General features: G+C 42.3%; 1 long non-coding RNA gene across 1 annotated transcript in view; it reads right to left on the bottom strand.

Moving 5' to 3' along the window:
• The window catches only part of LOC112672576 (uncharacterized), a 58,709-nt gene extending 44,259 nt beyond the window's left edge, over positions 1 to 14,450 (bottom strand). The window contains exon 1 of the long non-coding RNA XR_004810275.2: positions 14,356 to 14,450. This is a non-coding gene — a long non-coding RNA (uncharacterized LOC112672576). The remainder of the gene's footprint in view (positions 1 to 14,355) is intronic.
• Positions 14,451 to 15,527: the final 1,077 nt, after the last annotated feature.

Here is a 15,527-nt window from a genome sequence, read left to right as displayed (position 1 = left end):
AGGTATGTTAGTCTGTCTCTCATAAAATAAAATTAAAGGGATTTCTAAGTCTGACCAAAATAGAGTAGCTTGAAGTAGACGGACTCTTTTGCCAAGAAAAATTTTTAAATCCAGATATAATGCAAAATAAACATATTTTGAAGGCATTGAAGAGATACCAACATAGCTACGAATTAAGTGGCAGAAATTCGTGAGAGAAGTGAACCACGTAAAATAAGCCCAACTCTTGGTGGTTTTCCCCTCAAGGTATGCATTGAAATCAATAATAGATGGAGGGAAAAAGTGCTGAATAGACTAAAAATTCAGCAACTCTTCTTGGATCTATAAGAGAGGGAAGAACACAGGGCAAACCACAGCTTTTAAGATTGGAAAGACAGGCAAATATAGGAAGTCACAGCTTACCAAAGACTCACGAGAGGAAACTGCCTGAGAACCAGTGGTGGGATAGGAAAATCAGAACAGTAGTTGAATTGCTAGAGGCTGAGAGCAGACATGTATGAGAGTTAAAAATTCTAGGGGTACCCATTTATAATGGGGCTTCCACAATGACCAGGTGCCCACCATAAATATCAGAGAAAAATCTGCTCATGCTTCTGGCAGGAGAAGAGGAAAAGGAATCATAGCACTCTGTTTTTGACAATGCTTGACCTCAGGGGAAACTAGTTAACCAGAATCTGACCTGCTGAGATATTATCAAACCTAACTGACCTAGAGAAAAGAAATACCTAACTCCAGCCCACTTTAGCCATCCTGTCCCACCTAAGTGGGTAAAAACATGGAGAAACAATTGTGAAGTTCACAGTCCAGAGGCATAGGTTTACTAAAAGGCAGACACCTAATTATAGGACGATAGGATACTTCCCCTCCATGACACTAGAACCAAATATGACAGTGATATTGGAATTATTGGAGTGGGAATTTAAAACAACCATGATTAGTTTTCTAAGGGCTTTAGTAGATAAAGTAGATAGCTTGCAAGAACAGATGGGCAATGTAAGCAGAGAGGTGGAAATCCTAAGAACCAAAAGGAAAGATTAGAGGTCAAAAACGCTGTAACAGACATGAAAAAAATGTTTTTGATGGGTTTATTAGTAGCTTGGACATGGCTGAAGAAAGAATTTCTGTGCTGGAGGACATAGAGTAGAATCCTCAAAAAACAAAAACAAAAACAAAAACACAAACCCAAACAATTAAAAAACCCCAAAAAACTCCAAAACAAAACAAAAAACAAACAAAATCAAAGAGAATAAAGACTGGTGGGACAAAATGAAGGTGTGGGACATCTATAAAATGTATAATATATGAATAATGGCATTATGAGAGAAGAAAGAGAAATAAGGAGGAAATATTTGAAACAATAATAAATGAGATCTCCTCCAAAGTAACCTCAGCTACCAAACCACAGATCCAAGAATTTCATAGAACACCAGAAAGGATAAATCCTAAAACAACAATAATAACAACAAAAATCCCAAACCATCCTCCTCCCCCCAAAGAACCCCCCAAATCCTACACCTAGACATATCATTTTCAAACTATGGACAATCAAATACAGAAAAAATCCTGAAAGAAGCCAGAGGAAAAATCACCTTATTACAGATGGACGAAGATAACATTGTACTTTACTTCTCATCAGAAACCATGCAAGCAAGAAGAAAAGGATGTGAATTATTTGAAGTATTGAGAGAAAAACTTACCAACCTAGAATTCTGTGCCCTATAAAATTATCCTCCAAAAGTGAAGGAGAAATAAGACTTTTGGACAAATAAGAACCGAGGAAATGTATTGCTATTAGGTTTGATTAACCAAAAAAAAAAAAAAATATATATATATATATATATATATATATATATATATATATATATAAATGGAATTTCTTTAAAAAAGAGAAGAAAATAATATAGGTCAGAAACTCAGATCTATTGCTTTCTGGCTAGAAAGTTTGCAAAATGTCTCAATAGTGATGCTGACTTGAAAACTCCACCTACTTGCCAGCAAAATAGCTCTGGGGCCTGCTGTCCTGCAGGTGGTCAATGACATGACCTTCCTGTATAAACAGTTACTGTGATCCAGACACAGTGGGCAACAATAGGGCTACTCACCAGAGACTGGGCTTCTCGTCTTCTAGAAAGATGGTGTTCCCAAAGTCATTTGTGTACTTCTTTCCCAGACCTTGGCTCTGGGGAACCCACTTGGCCATTCCAGCTGCTGCAGCTCAGCTCAGATTTCTAACATCTGCCCAGCTATGTGGTTGCCAGGGCCTGCAGCTGCCAGTTAGATGTAAACTTGAAAGGCTATGTGATCTCCAGATAAACAAAGCAAGATTTGTGGTAACAGACCAAATCAGGCAAATATTTGCCAGAGGAACTGCTTTTGAACTTCTCCCTCTCAGAAGGTCACAACCTGACCTCTGCAGCCTTGCCCTCTACTTGGAATTTTGGAAGAATTCATATTATTAAATAGGTTTTCAAAAGGTTCAGTTTGAGTCAACCAATGACCTCGTGACCTCAAAGCATGCTATTTAGGCTACTCTATAGGAAGACTAGTGTGGCTCCTGGGCAGGTGGATGGTGGGGTTGTCTTTTCTGCTCTGGACAACCACATCTTGATGTTTTAGTTCTAGCACCTACCTTTTAGAAAGGATGCAAAAAAACTTAAGCCAGGCCTAAGAACATCTCAAGCAGTAAGATAGATCAAGTGGATGGTATAATATAAAAAATGACCTCATCTCCCATGCCTACCACTTTGTGGCTCACACACTGTAGCTTTCCTGGGCCAATAGAAAAGAATCTTCATCCTAAGAAGATGTGGTTTTATTGTTTAGACATCATTAGAAGAAGGAGAGGAAAAGGAAGAAGAAGAAAAGGAGAAGGACAAAAGAAAGAGGAAGGAGTGGTGAAGGAGGGGGAGGGGAAGGAGAAGAGGAAGAACTGGGACTTACTAGTGCTTACAGCATGAGAAGCATTTTGTACAGATTATTTTATTCTGTCATTTAAACAATCTTATGAGTAGGCATGAATATTTCCCAGACTTTCAGATGAGAAACTCAGTTCTAAAGAGGTTAGATAAGGTCATACACATTCAGGAGGAATGGAGCTGGAACTGGTCTGGATAGTGTGACCCGAGCCTCAGCTTCCTGCCTTTAGCCCATTCTAGTGATTGCTATCTGCATAGGATGCCAGTGTATAGGTGGGCTAGCCACCTGTGTTAATGGATTAATACTGGATGAATGCACACTTAGTAATAAACAGACAGTAATAAACACTTTAACTTCTAGACTATACCCCAACAGGAAAGGCCTGGTACCTAAAGCTTCAGCTAACAGTTTTGTTCATTCAAGGGCTTTTTGAAAGGGTAAACTTCCAGGATAGCCAATAGGATCAAAGACATTAAATTAAATCTTCTATACTTTCTGAATTGTTGTGCCAGTCCCAAGGAATTATATTCAGAACCATATCCCCAAAGTTCCAAAGTCTAATCACTACAGTAACTTGTGGAGTCTGGACCCTGAATCAGGGTGCTCATGGGTTCTGGTCCTGGTTCTGGTGATAATTGACAGGGTGACTTTGGAGGAGCTACTTAATATCTTTGAATCCCAGGCCCCTGGCCCGTAAAATGAGAGGTTTATATTTCCTGATCCTAAATAGAAGAAGATGAATACATCTAAATAAATGTCAAAACTACAAGGATGGTCATATTGCCATCCTAATTTGCCAACTGACTTGGATGGGGGTGGAGAAAATACAGGTCATTGTTGGTGTAGTCAACAAAGGGACCATCCTTAGACTGATTTGGAGCTAAGTAAGAGAACATTTCAGAGAAAATAATGTTTTAGCTGGGATCTGAGGAGTGAGTTGTTAACTGGGTAAAGAGGAACAGCAAGGGAAGCCCAGAGGCAGGAGGGAGATGGCCATATAATTGATCATACAAATTTGGTCACATCAGTAATTATACCAGGACCTTAGGCACAAGTCAAGACTGCCAGAACAGCCAAGATAAGTGGCATCCTAAACACAGACCATGTTGAAATATTTGGTTTCATTCTAAAAGAGATTTGAAAGCCCTGATAGGGTATTAAATTTTTTCCCCTTTCCATAGATTGTATAGATTTATATATTTTCTGCTTTTATTTTTTGACATATCATTAACATATAGTAAAGTATACAAATGCTCAGTTCGTGCTTGATGAATGTTGACCTATTTATCCAGGTAACCATCACCTGGATCATAATATAGAACATTTCCAGATCTGCATAGGACTCCTTCCTACCCCTCACAGTCATTGCTGCCCCACCTCAAGGAGTAGCCACTTTCTTGACCTCAACTCAACTTCATCAAATGGAGTCCTACAGGATGCTAAGGGGGAGTGGGTTATGCAATCTATCTGGTTTGCATTTGGTGCATTTGGAAAGATGGTGCTGATGGCAGCATGGAGAACAGATGGAAAGGGCTGACCTATGGTTGGGACATGAGTCAGAGGTTCTTCAGATACCAGGACAAAGGTGGCAGAGCCTGAATGGGCAGGGGTGTGGAGAAGATGAAAAAGATGGAGAAGAGTGGTAAACAGAGATGAAATCCACCAGACCACATGACTGACTGTGTGTGGTCTGGGGATGGAAAGGCCAAGTCTGAGCTCCTGTCTGCTGTCTTCTCCTGGGGAGTGGAGAAGCCATGCAGAACTGAAGAACCTGGAGACTGGCCTTCAGAGAAACATGATGAGCAGATTTGGGGGGGTGAGGCATATTGAGCTTGAGATGCTTAGAGCCACCAAATGGAGGGGCTGTGCAGGTGGTCAGGCATGTGATGTGGGTCTGAAGCAGAGAGGTGGGACAAGTGAGGGGGACATGTCAATAATCGTGGGTAAGTTGATGATGCTGTGGGGATGGGGGTGCCCCGGGAGAAAGAAATCACTAAGGCTATAGACAGGAACCAGGGCTTCTTTGGGGTAGGAGAAGGAGGGCCCACAGAGACCTTGAGGTGGACCCCAGAAGAGGAAGAAGACAACCAGGGGAAAATGAAACTGCAGAATCAGGAGGGGAGAGTGTTTCCTAAAGGCCGAGGGTGGGGATAAATTTTTATGAAGTTATGGATCTTGTTCAGCAGTTGTGAGGTCAAAATTCTCCTTTTTCTACATCTTCTCTCCTGAGTAATAACTATTAGGCTCTTACTGGGAAATTTTGACTCATACTATTGGGGCAGGTCTGAAAAATCTAAGAAGCTTCTCAAGGTCTAAACCTATTCCTTTGTAACCTTAAAACTCTTCACTCTCTGCCTGGAGACTGGGGTGCCACAGGAGTTTTTCTGCAGCCTTGGACAAGGTCTCTTGAGGCAGGAGGAGTAGTTCCTCTCATCCAGGGGCTCCAGGGAACCCAGGTCTCTGCTCTCCCTTCCACCTCTAGTATCCCTGACATCATCAGCTCTGATGTCCTGAGTGACCTGGGTCAATTTCCTTTAAGAAAAATTGAATAAATAGAACAAAACAACAAAACAGACAAAGGACCCTGTGAGGTCATCAGGTATGATCATAGCAGCAATTGTTCACTGACCATCTGTGTGTGGCTGGGCACTTCACATGCTTTGTCTTATTGTCACAATAGCCTTGTAAGTTAGAATTCCCACTTTTCAGAAGTAAGAGCTGGGAGCCCTAGAACCACAGGGCTGGTAAGTTGTGTGAGAATCCATGTGGCTGATCGAAGAATGGGCCTGGCCTTCTATCCCACTGTAGTTCCTCTTGAGAGTGACACTCTCACTCTTAAGTGACGGATGAAGATGCCAGGGTGACGGTGTGTTGTTTCATTTCAACCAACATACATGAAGCCCCTTCTATGCCAGCTGTATTATAATATCATTGGCACTGGGGGTTCAGAGGATAGCTTTTGAGTAGCCATATTGTAGTTGAGAGAGAGAGACAATAAGCTAGTGGTCAAGGAAAAGAATTCCAGGTCATAAGAAATGCTCTGATGGAAATAAGGTGATATGATCAAAAGTGACCTGAGTGAAGGAAGGCCTGGAAAGGAGGTGGGATGTGTTAGAGAAAGCAGAGACTTGCATCCCCCAAAGACTAGGGTGCAGTTTCCCTGGGTGCCACTTCTTGTATACGGTCTCGCTTCCATCTCCTGTCTAAGGTTGGACTTATAACTTTGTCATGAAGATGCTTTGTTAAATGGACCTATCCATGTCTAAACTGGAGGAACTGTGTACATGGAACATACTTGCACCCCCTGGCCCTCCCACCTCCAGAAACTCAGGTGGGAAGTCACTCAGTCCACATCCTCCCATTCTGTCATCTTACTTGTGATCTTGCCCATGGTTCATTCCCTGCTGGTCCCTCTGCTTCCAGTGTCTCCAAGTCAAGCTGTCTCTCTCTAACCTCACTCTGCTCATCGTGTTGCTGCCCAGATGTTTCAAGGATGCCTCTCTGCATGCAGACACTGCTCTTGGGTGTCAGAATGCCCCCATGCCCACCACTGATCCTCTGCAATGTGTTCTTGGCTCCTTTCCCAGGCCTTTTGCCCCATAGTCTCCTCACATTGGGAGAGGTCTTCCCCTGGACAGAGGTGGTAGGGCCTGAATGGGGCTCATGGTGGGCTTATGAAGGTGCCTCCACTGGCCTTCCCTCCAACTTCTCTGAGTCCATTCAGATTCAGCCTGTCCACAGAGACAGACTCTTTGCTCTGCCCTCCTCCCTGGAACTGTCACTGATAAGCATTCCTATGAAATCTTAGAGTCAGTTCTATTGTGTTATTAATTGAACACATATCATGTACTATCTTATCTCCTTCCTTAAGCAGAGCCCTCCTGAAAGATAATTGTCTCATCTATTAGTCATTATCCAATTGCACACAAGACACACAGGGCACTGTGTCAAAAGAAGAACCCCAATGAATCTGACAATCAGCAGGAAAAGGAAAAAACGCTCCACACAAAGTTGTAAATTAACAACTAAGACGCATATTAAGATGTTAACATTTGAAGGAGGAAGAACATAAGATGGAAACAGAAAGTAATAAAATAGGAAAAAAATACACTAGAGAGGATAAGTAAAACCAAAGTTGTTTTTAAAAGACTAATGAAAAGGATGCACTCTGGGCAAGACTGGCCAAGGGATAAGTAGGTAGTCTTGATGGTTCTTAATCGAAATGCCATCCAGATGTTGGGCTTAATTTATCAAAACAATTCTGAAATCCCTAAAAGACACTCTGATCTGAACCTGCTGGTTCATTAACATTTACTTAGTGCTCCTCTCTAGGCCTCTCCTCCCATTGTCCTGGATTCTTGAGCCCTCAAATCTGCTGCGCTGAAGAAGAGAAGAGGGAAGAGGAAGTAAGCAGAGGACTGGAGCATGTTAAGCTCCATGCTTTCCTGGAATCAGAGACCTTAATCAACTTGGAAGATAGAGATGCCATCCCTGAGTTCCTAAATGGCCACAGGTCACTAGAAATTAGAAGAGGTCCAAACAACACCCAAAGAAGGGTGTAATTCAACCCAACACTTGGAGATGAATGTGCAGCATCTGAGGAGGTGACTCCCTGAAACTCACCTTGAGGACAGCACTGCCTTGGAAAGAGGAAACCAAGACCAGGCTTACAAAGCCTGCTACTTAGCTGAGATAATTAGCCCAACTTGCTGAGCCATTGCACTAGAGTTTTAAAGTTCTGATTTATAAATGAGTAATTTATATTAGGGGGACATGGACAAGCATTATCAAGCATGTATTGGCTTGCTGTGAGCATCTATTTCAGGACTGATGGAAATGTTTCTAAGTTTGTCAAAGAACAACAACAACATAGAAAGTATCAATAGGAAAGATAAAGACCATTCAAGGGTCTTGGAAGTGGATAATATGTAAGAGAGAAATTTAGCTGAGGAGCTTGCCCTCCCTCTGTCTGCCCATCCAAACAGGCCATCCCCAAGGGCACAGGGGAAAGACCGTTCTGAGGGCTCAACACTAATGAAAGCCAGTCCTCCTTCACTGTTGTCTTTTAGCTGGTACTAGGACATCTTGTGATCCAGCAGATTTCTGCTGGGAATCTGATGTGTGTCAGGCATTGGGCTGGGATCTGGGGACATTAGATGAATTAGATATCAGTCCTGCCCTTGAGGGACCCCCAGTCTATCTGGGAAGACAGTCACCTGAACACAAATGTTGGGCCCAGAGTGATAACAGATACAAGGTAAGCAGAGGTCCTTCTGATTTCACATGAATGAAGGAGTAAATCAAGGAATGTGGATGCTGATGATAGGCAAGATGTGCTCACCAGCTTTAAGTTCTCTAGTTGTTCTTTGTTACCAAAGGCATATTGGATACAATGAGCATAATGATTATCACCCATGACACTTTTAAGAGTGAAAAGAACCCATGAGTAATTGCACTGGACGATGAGAGTGAATTGAGGTTGTCCTAAGCAAACAGGGCTAGCTAGTAATCTTAATTATAGGAAAGTGAAAATGCGGGGAAGCATAGTATGTGAAGGATATTCATCTTCTGCTCATTTTTTTCTTTTAAAAACAAAACCTATGTGGTAAAACATAAAATTTATCATAGTAACCATCGTTAAGTGTGAGATCATTCACATTCTTGTGCACAAAACCTCCAAAATGTCATCTTGTAAAATCTGACACTGAGTATCCATTAAACAACTCCCTATACCTTCTTCCCTTCAGCCCCTGGTGACCACCAGTCTATGTTCTGTATCTATGAATTTGCCTACTCTAGATACCTCATATCACACAGTATTATTCTTTTGTGTGACTGGCTTATTTCACTTTGCATAATGTCCTCAAGGCTCTTCTACTCTTTCTTGATAGATATTGTCACAACATCAAATTAACACTTGTAATGACATCATTGAGAACTAAAAACTATGTAAGTCGTTATGTCATGCCGTTGACAACTGATAAAATTTAGTTTGAGTTTTCTTTGTTTCTTTTTTTTTCTTTTATTTGCATTGAATTAGTTACATTTCAGAATTCTTAGACTCTTAAAGTGAGGTTCTACTGTGGAAAAACACAAATTGTTTGAGATGCTGTATGTCATAGTCTGGGAGCTACTCAGAGAATGGCCAGGGGACTCCTGGATGGCTCAGCGGTTGAGTGTCTGTCTTTGGCTCTCGGCATGATCCCGGAGTTCTGGAATCGAGTCCCACATTGGGCTCCCTGTGAGGAGCCTGCTTCTCCCTCTGCCTATGTCTCTGCCTCTCTCTGTGTCCTTTCTTTCTTTCTTTTCTTTCTTTCTCTTTCTTTCTTTCTTTCTTTCTTTCTTTCTTTCTTTCTTTCTTTTCTTCTCTTTCTTCTCTTTCTTCTTTCTTTCTAGATTTTTAAATTTATTTATTCATGAGAGACATGGAGAGAGAGAGGCAGAGACACAGGCAGAGGGAGAAGCAGGCTCCATGCAGGGAGCCCACCGTGGGACTTGATCCCGGGTCTCTAGGATCAGGCCCTGGGCTGAAGGCAGTGCTAAACCACTGAGCCACCTGGGCTGCCCTCTCTGTGTCTTCAAAACCCATATATTTCACACTGCATTTATTGATAATTCTGTATTTTAAAGACTCAATTATTCCACTGAGCTTAGTGATGTGATCTCCTAAGGGTCACGTAGGATTGGGGAAAGGTAGGGAATAGATAGGTGTAGTGAGAGAGCCCCAGGTAGAACTTTGAATCCCAGCCAGTGCTGGGAAGTCACTATTTGCCCTTGGTGTCTGCCTTTTCATTTACAAAGTAGGGATGATTGTGATGTCTACCTCATACAGTGATTATGAAGTTTAAATGAGCCAGTGCCTGTGATTGATCAGTCATTATTTGCCTTATTCTGAGAGTTATTTCTCAGGAGAGTGGCCTAGCTTGGGATTCAGAATAACAGTTTATGCTGAGGAGGCAAACTGGATGAACATGAATGAACTCATTTTTTTCATGTTGGTCTCCTCATATTTGTTAGAGTTGGATACTTCCTGAGAAACATGAGCCAAATAGCCATATAGAACCTACTAGATGCCTGTCCTGGAGGAATTCAATCTGTGGCCATAGACATCCCAGAGTTACTAAGGCAATGGGCTTAACTTTAAACTTCGTTAATTGTATTTTTTAACCATGCATTTTCCCTGGACCCTACATTGCCTTCATATTTCTGTACACTGCCGGCATTGTACAGGGCCATCACAGAAATTTCTGTCTGCTTTGAGGGCAAGGGACTGGGGTTCTGGTTGTGTCCCATACACAGGGAAAGATGAAAGAGAACAAAAGGAATGTCTGTGCAGGAGTGAACATCCTCATGGAGGAGGGGACTTCCACAGGGAATCACAACCAGGAGCATTTTGGATGCATGTGAGCCAGTCTTCTCATGTTGTAAAGCAGTTACATTCTTAAAGATGGGTGCTTTGAGTTTTGTCTCTTACAACTTATTTGCTTGTGCCCTCCAGTGACTCATTTAACAGCATGAGTCTTGGTTTCCAGATCTGTAAAATAGGGATAGTACCTTATTATATTGTTGTGACAGTTCCTGGATAGTAAATGTACAGTTCTTAGGAGAGTGCTAGCAAAGAGTGACAGATGAATGATAGAACGTCATCTGGGCAATAATTGAAGCTGCTCCTTAACACTGCCTAGTGGGCATTATTCTTCCTGCTTCAGGCATGAGGAAACAGAAGTGAGTGAGCTTAAGGAAGTTTTAAGAGTAGAAAATTGCCAAGTGGTAGAAGCGGATCTTGAACTCAGACCTGACCCTAAACCCATGTACTTTATTATAGCTCATGTCTCTCAAATTTGAATATGAGAATATGAGAACAATAGACTGTATGGGAACAATGGAGGAAAAACAAGTGTTTTAAGGTGTTATGATGAGTAAAAAACATTTGGGATGTTGTGAAGCACTCTGCATCTGTAGGAGATAAGGCTTGCTCATTATCTCCTTATCAGCACAATACCCTCCCCAGAACTAGGAACGTTACTATTTTATTTCTCCAACAATTTACAGCTGCTCATCTACACCTAATTAAATAGCATTATATTTAAGTGGCTAAAGCTTTAGCAAGCTTTTTCAAGCATTACCATTTAATTTTCATATAAACTACACTCTTTGTACTCATCATATTTCATCAATTTTAATAACATTTACTTGAAGTAAACTGCTTTGATAACAAGCATAGCAATCATAAACAGATTTGGGAAAAATGAAGCTGACCCTTGAGGAGTACTAAGTCAAGCTAGGAAAGGATGAGCAAGGGTAGCCCGCTGAGCAGTCAGCTCTGCATATGCCTTCAACATGTTTGCAAAGGGAGGATGAGTGTCTAGGAATCCAGAGAAGCAGCTGAGTAACAGCTGGTTAAGGAAGCTTCTATTGTGCATGCTAACCCTTTCATTAAAATGCACTCCTCACTGGTTCACCTGACCATCTTTTTTAAGTACTCTACACATTTATTACCTTATACAATATCTCCTCTGTAAAATTTCTCTCTCCCTTCCAAGACTGCCTGTGTCAGATTCTTCAGTTCCACCCAGAACTTTCCACTATTGTGGAATTTAAAACACCATATTGCCATTGTCTTTCCATTTTTAATTTCCACTACTAAATTATAAGTTCCTTCAGGTCAAGGCTTATGCCTTATTTACTATTGTTTATCCAGAGCTCAGCACAGTGCCTGTCACATAGCAAATATAAATGCTATTAAAAGAATAGACAAACTTAAAATTGTCTGATCCTACTCAGCTCTGAGAAAAAGCATAGAACCTAGACTAAGCTCTCAAGCCTTGTCATTCTTGCACTGACACCTTTAAGTCATCCTGACCTGCCCATTGTCTTAGTCAGTCTAGGCTGCAAAGCACCAGACTGGGTGGCTTATAAACAGCACGTGTTGACTGCTTCCAGCTCTCAAGGCTGGGAGTCCAAGATCAGGGTGCCAGCATGGTCGAGTTCCAGTGAGGGGCTGCTTCTGACTTGCAGATGGCTGACTTCTCTGTCATCACCTGGTGGAAGAGGCCAGAGAGCTCTTGGATCTCTTTCATGGGGACATGAATCCCATTTCTGAGGGCTCCACCATCTCAAAAGCCCCACCTTCTTATACCATCACCTGGAGGGGTAGCTTTTCAACATATGAATTTGGGGGAACACAAAAGTTCAGTCCATGGCACCCATGTACCCTACAATGAATACAAGCAATGCTGTTTTAGAGACTTCATTCAGGACCTTCTCATTCTGATCTGTTCCAATTCTGTCAGTCTTCTTGTGGCTTTGAAGTCTTGGCTACATGTTTAATTGACCCCTGTTCTGCCCCTTTATCGTGGTTTTGGGTTCTGATACCCCCAGGGATCTGAACTGAATCTACCCTTTTTGCTCTTCTGATACTAATATTCCTTAGACAGGGTATACTCTGTGGCCTTGACTCTCAAAATTCGACACCTGTTGCAGTGACCTCACTGGTGTTGTCTGAAGGGAGGATAATTGTAAAGGAGACTTCTTTAGTGACATGACTCCTATTAATCTGAGAAAAATGTCCTCAAAGCAGTTGCATGTCTTCTGACATTTTCCTAAATTGGAGTTCCTTAACTTCCCAGAGTAGTTCCTCTAGAGTCATAAACCCAAAGTCCTAGAGGTCTAAAGGAGTTTCAGATTTCCCTGTATTACTAAAAGCTGAGAAACTTCTTTGCTACAAAGACTATTGGTCTCTTGTTCTGTTGTTCCAGAGTCTTCAGAGCGAAGTTTTAGGGCCCATTTTTAAGTCCCCATTTTAATAAGTGGGGCACAGTAGGTAATGAATTGATTGATCAGGTAGCCATAAGGAAAACATGATCCAAGTTATGCAGAAATAGTTGCTTATAGCAAATATCAAGGTCTAAGAAACCCACATTTCGGTATTAACCCAGGTATTTAAATTTGCTGGACATAAATGGCAACCTACCACTTCTCAAGTTCCCAATAATCAACTTTCCTTCTAATTACCCATCAGTCGTGTATGCTACAGGCATTTTCATATCCATATTCACATATCACGTGTGCCATGTGCTTCCAGTATGCGTTACTCCTTATTTCTCAGATTGATTGCTTTTGCTTAGGATGTTGACCTTAGGGCAGACTGATTGATTGATTGATTCATTCATTCATTCATTTAAAAGATTTTACTTGTTTATTTCAGAGAGAAAGAGAGCACACTGGCAAGCATGAGCAGGGGGAGGGGTGCAGACTCCCTACTGAGCAGGGAGCCATATGTGGGGCTCAATCCAAGGACGCCGGGATCATGACCTGAGCTGAAGGCAGATGCTTAACTGACTGAGCCACGAAGGTGCCCCTAGGGCAGTTTTAAATTGCTGTCTTACAATATGATGAGGTAAGACCCTCTGGGAAATATTTTGTTTTTAATTGACAGCAGTTATGAAGTAAGTCTATATTAATACACTCAAGGCAAGATTCCAACTCTTGTTTGCATTCTGTTTGTATCTTACAGCAGTAGAGGAACACTCAGTGTGAGATGTTTTTCCCTAAGCAAGGGAGAGAGGAGAGAGCCTCAGGAAAGGAATCAAGCCTGGCTAACTCTTAATGAAGGTAAATAGCATCTGATCTCACTGAATCCTGCCTTTTATGAATGGTACATGGAAGAAATGTCATAATCCTGAACAAAACAAAGTACACACACACACACACACACACACACACACACCGATACCAACAGGTTTCACAGGAGAAGCCATGCTTTCATTAGCAGGGTTGCAGTATTTCTGAGCTTTAGACCAGATACCATCTCATTTTGCAGTCAATCATCTATCCTACCCTTCCAAGACTGAGCTATGAGAAGAACATAGGTTTGCTCACCCCCATGGGCCCAGTCCAGTACTACCGCAGCCATCATGGCCTGCCACAAAACAGCAAGTGTAAAGAGACCTGAGAATTGAGGATCCTGGAAAGCCCTGGACCATGGAGAAGTTGGAGGTGCTGTGCAGCTAGCTTGGTCAGTATCTTCCAAGTGGATCTGACCATGAGATGCTCTTAAAATTATAATGTCCTGATAAACACTAATAAAGGTTACAAGATCATGCCTGCCTTAAAATAGGAAAATGAAAATGCGAATATGGTTGGAGTCTATAACAGAACAAAAAACCCATCAATTAAAAGTATTTTTTATGATATACTTTTTTCGTTGATAGACATTTTGTGGCTGTTTTAAATAAGAGTAATATGTCCTCATCCCAGTTCTAAATCTTTCTCTCTCCCACCCTGAAAGGAGTCCACATAGTGAAGATCTGAGAACAGATGGGGCTGTTCTCCTGCCGGACACAGAAGCCTGACCTATCTGCCCAGCTGTGAGCCTGTAACCCCATGCATATCCCAGGTCTCTGGAGAGTGCCCCCTGGAATCACTCTCACTCCTCACTTGTCTGGATCCACTTGGAATTCTCCTCCCAGGACTGTCCTCAGGTCCTGGTGCTAGGGAGACAGGCCAGCAGGTGAGTGTGAATCCTGGGACCTGAAGAGGAGACAGAGGCAATGAAGGAGGAGGATCCTCCCAGCCTTCATCTGATTCTTCCTTAAAGTAGCTTAAATTCAACACACTCCAAACTGTACTATTTTTTTTCAATGCATGTTTTTAATTTTTATTTTAAGATAATGGCAGGTTCATTTATAGTTGTGAGAAATATTATGGAGACATCCCCCAGTTTCCCTCAATGGTGATGTCTTGCAGCACTGTAATACAGTGTCATAGCCAGAAAACTGACACTGATACAGCTAGTGACCTTACTTAGTTTTCACCAGTTTGTATGGGTTTCTCTGTGTTTAATTCTATGCAAATTATCACCTGTCCATTGATGATACTGCCACCATAATCAAAATACAGAACAGTTCCATCAACAGGATCCCCTGCATTACCTCTTATAACCATTCCTGTCTTAGCAGGGCATGTGCCTTGCAGGTGAGATATGAGTGGGTCCAAGTGTGCCAGTGTCAGCCTAGAACATTTCCTCTCCTACTCCAGAGAGGGAGCATCAGGATGTGTGGGGTATCAGAAAGCCACCCTACCCCTCAACATCAATCAACAAAGAGGGCACAGGTGAGAGGCAAAACAGATTGTCAGCAGATCCCCCATTAGTCTTTGCTGTGCCACATTCTGTGCTTTGCTTGTGGGGAAGTCATATAACCCACAAGGCTGTGTTCACACCTCCAGAGCAGGGAGAAGGGCTTTACCACTGCCCCAGAGCACAGTCCACATGAACTGTGTATGTCCACTGGGGGGTATGACCACTCAGGTGTATGACCACTGAGGTGAATGTAGGCATCCACTCTGCTGGCCAGATGGGTCCCTCTGGCCCAATGCAGGGCCAGGTCCCTCCTCCAGATAACCTCTGAGCCTTGGACCCATCCCCCTCATACGAGATTGTGAGGATTCATGGAGCATTTGGTGCTAAAATCACAGATCACTTTGTATAAACCGCCTCTCAGAGACCCAGCCAGTGGTCATTCGTTTCTGGTGGCAGATGGCTTCACACATGTGCATTTTCGCACTGACTCAAGGCTTCACCACGTGGTTGAGTCCAGAGACCTCAGAGA

Source organism: Canis lupus, chromosome 28, assembly GCF_003254725.2.
Source record: "Canis lupus dingo isolate Sandy chromosome 28, ASM325472v2, whole genome shotgun sequence".
NCBI classification, from domain to species: Eukaryota; Metazoa; Chordata; class Mammalia; order Carnivora; family Canidae; genus Canis; species Canis lupus.
The sequence above is the reverse complement of the archived record's forward strand: the minus strand, read 5'-3'. Positions and strand labels throughout refer to the sequence as shown.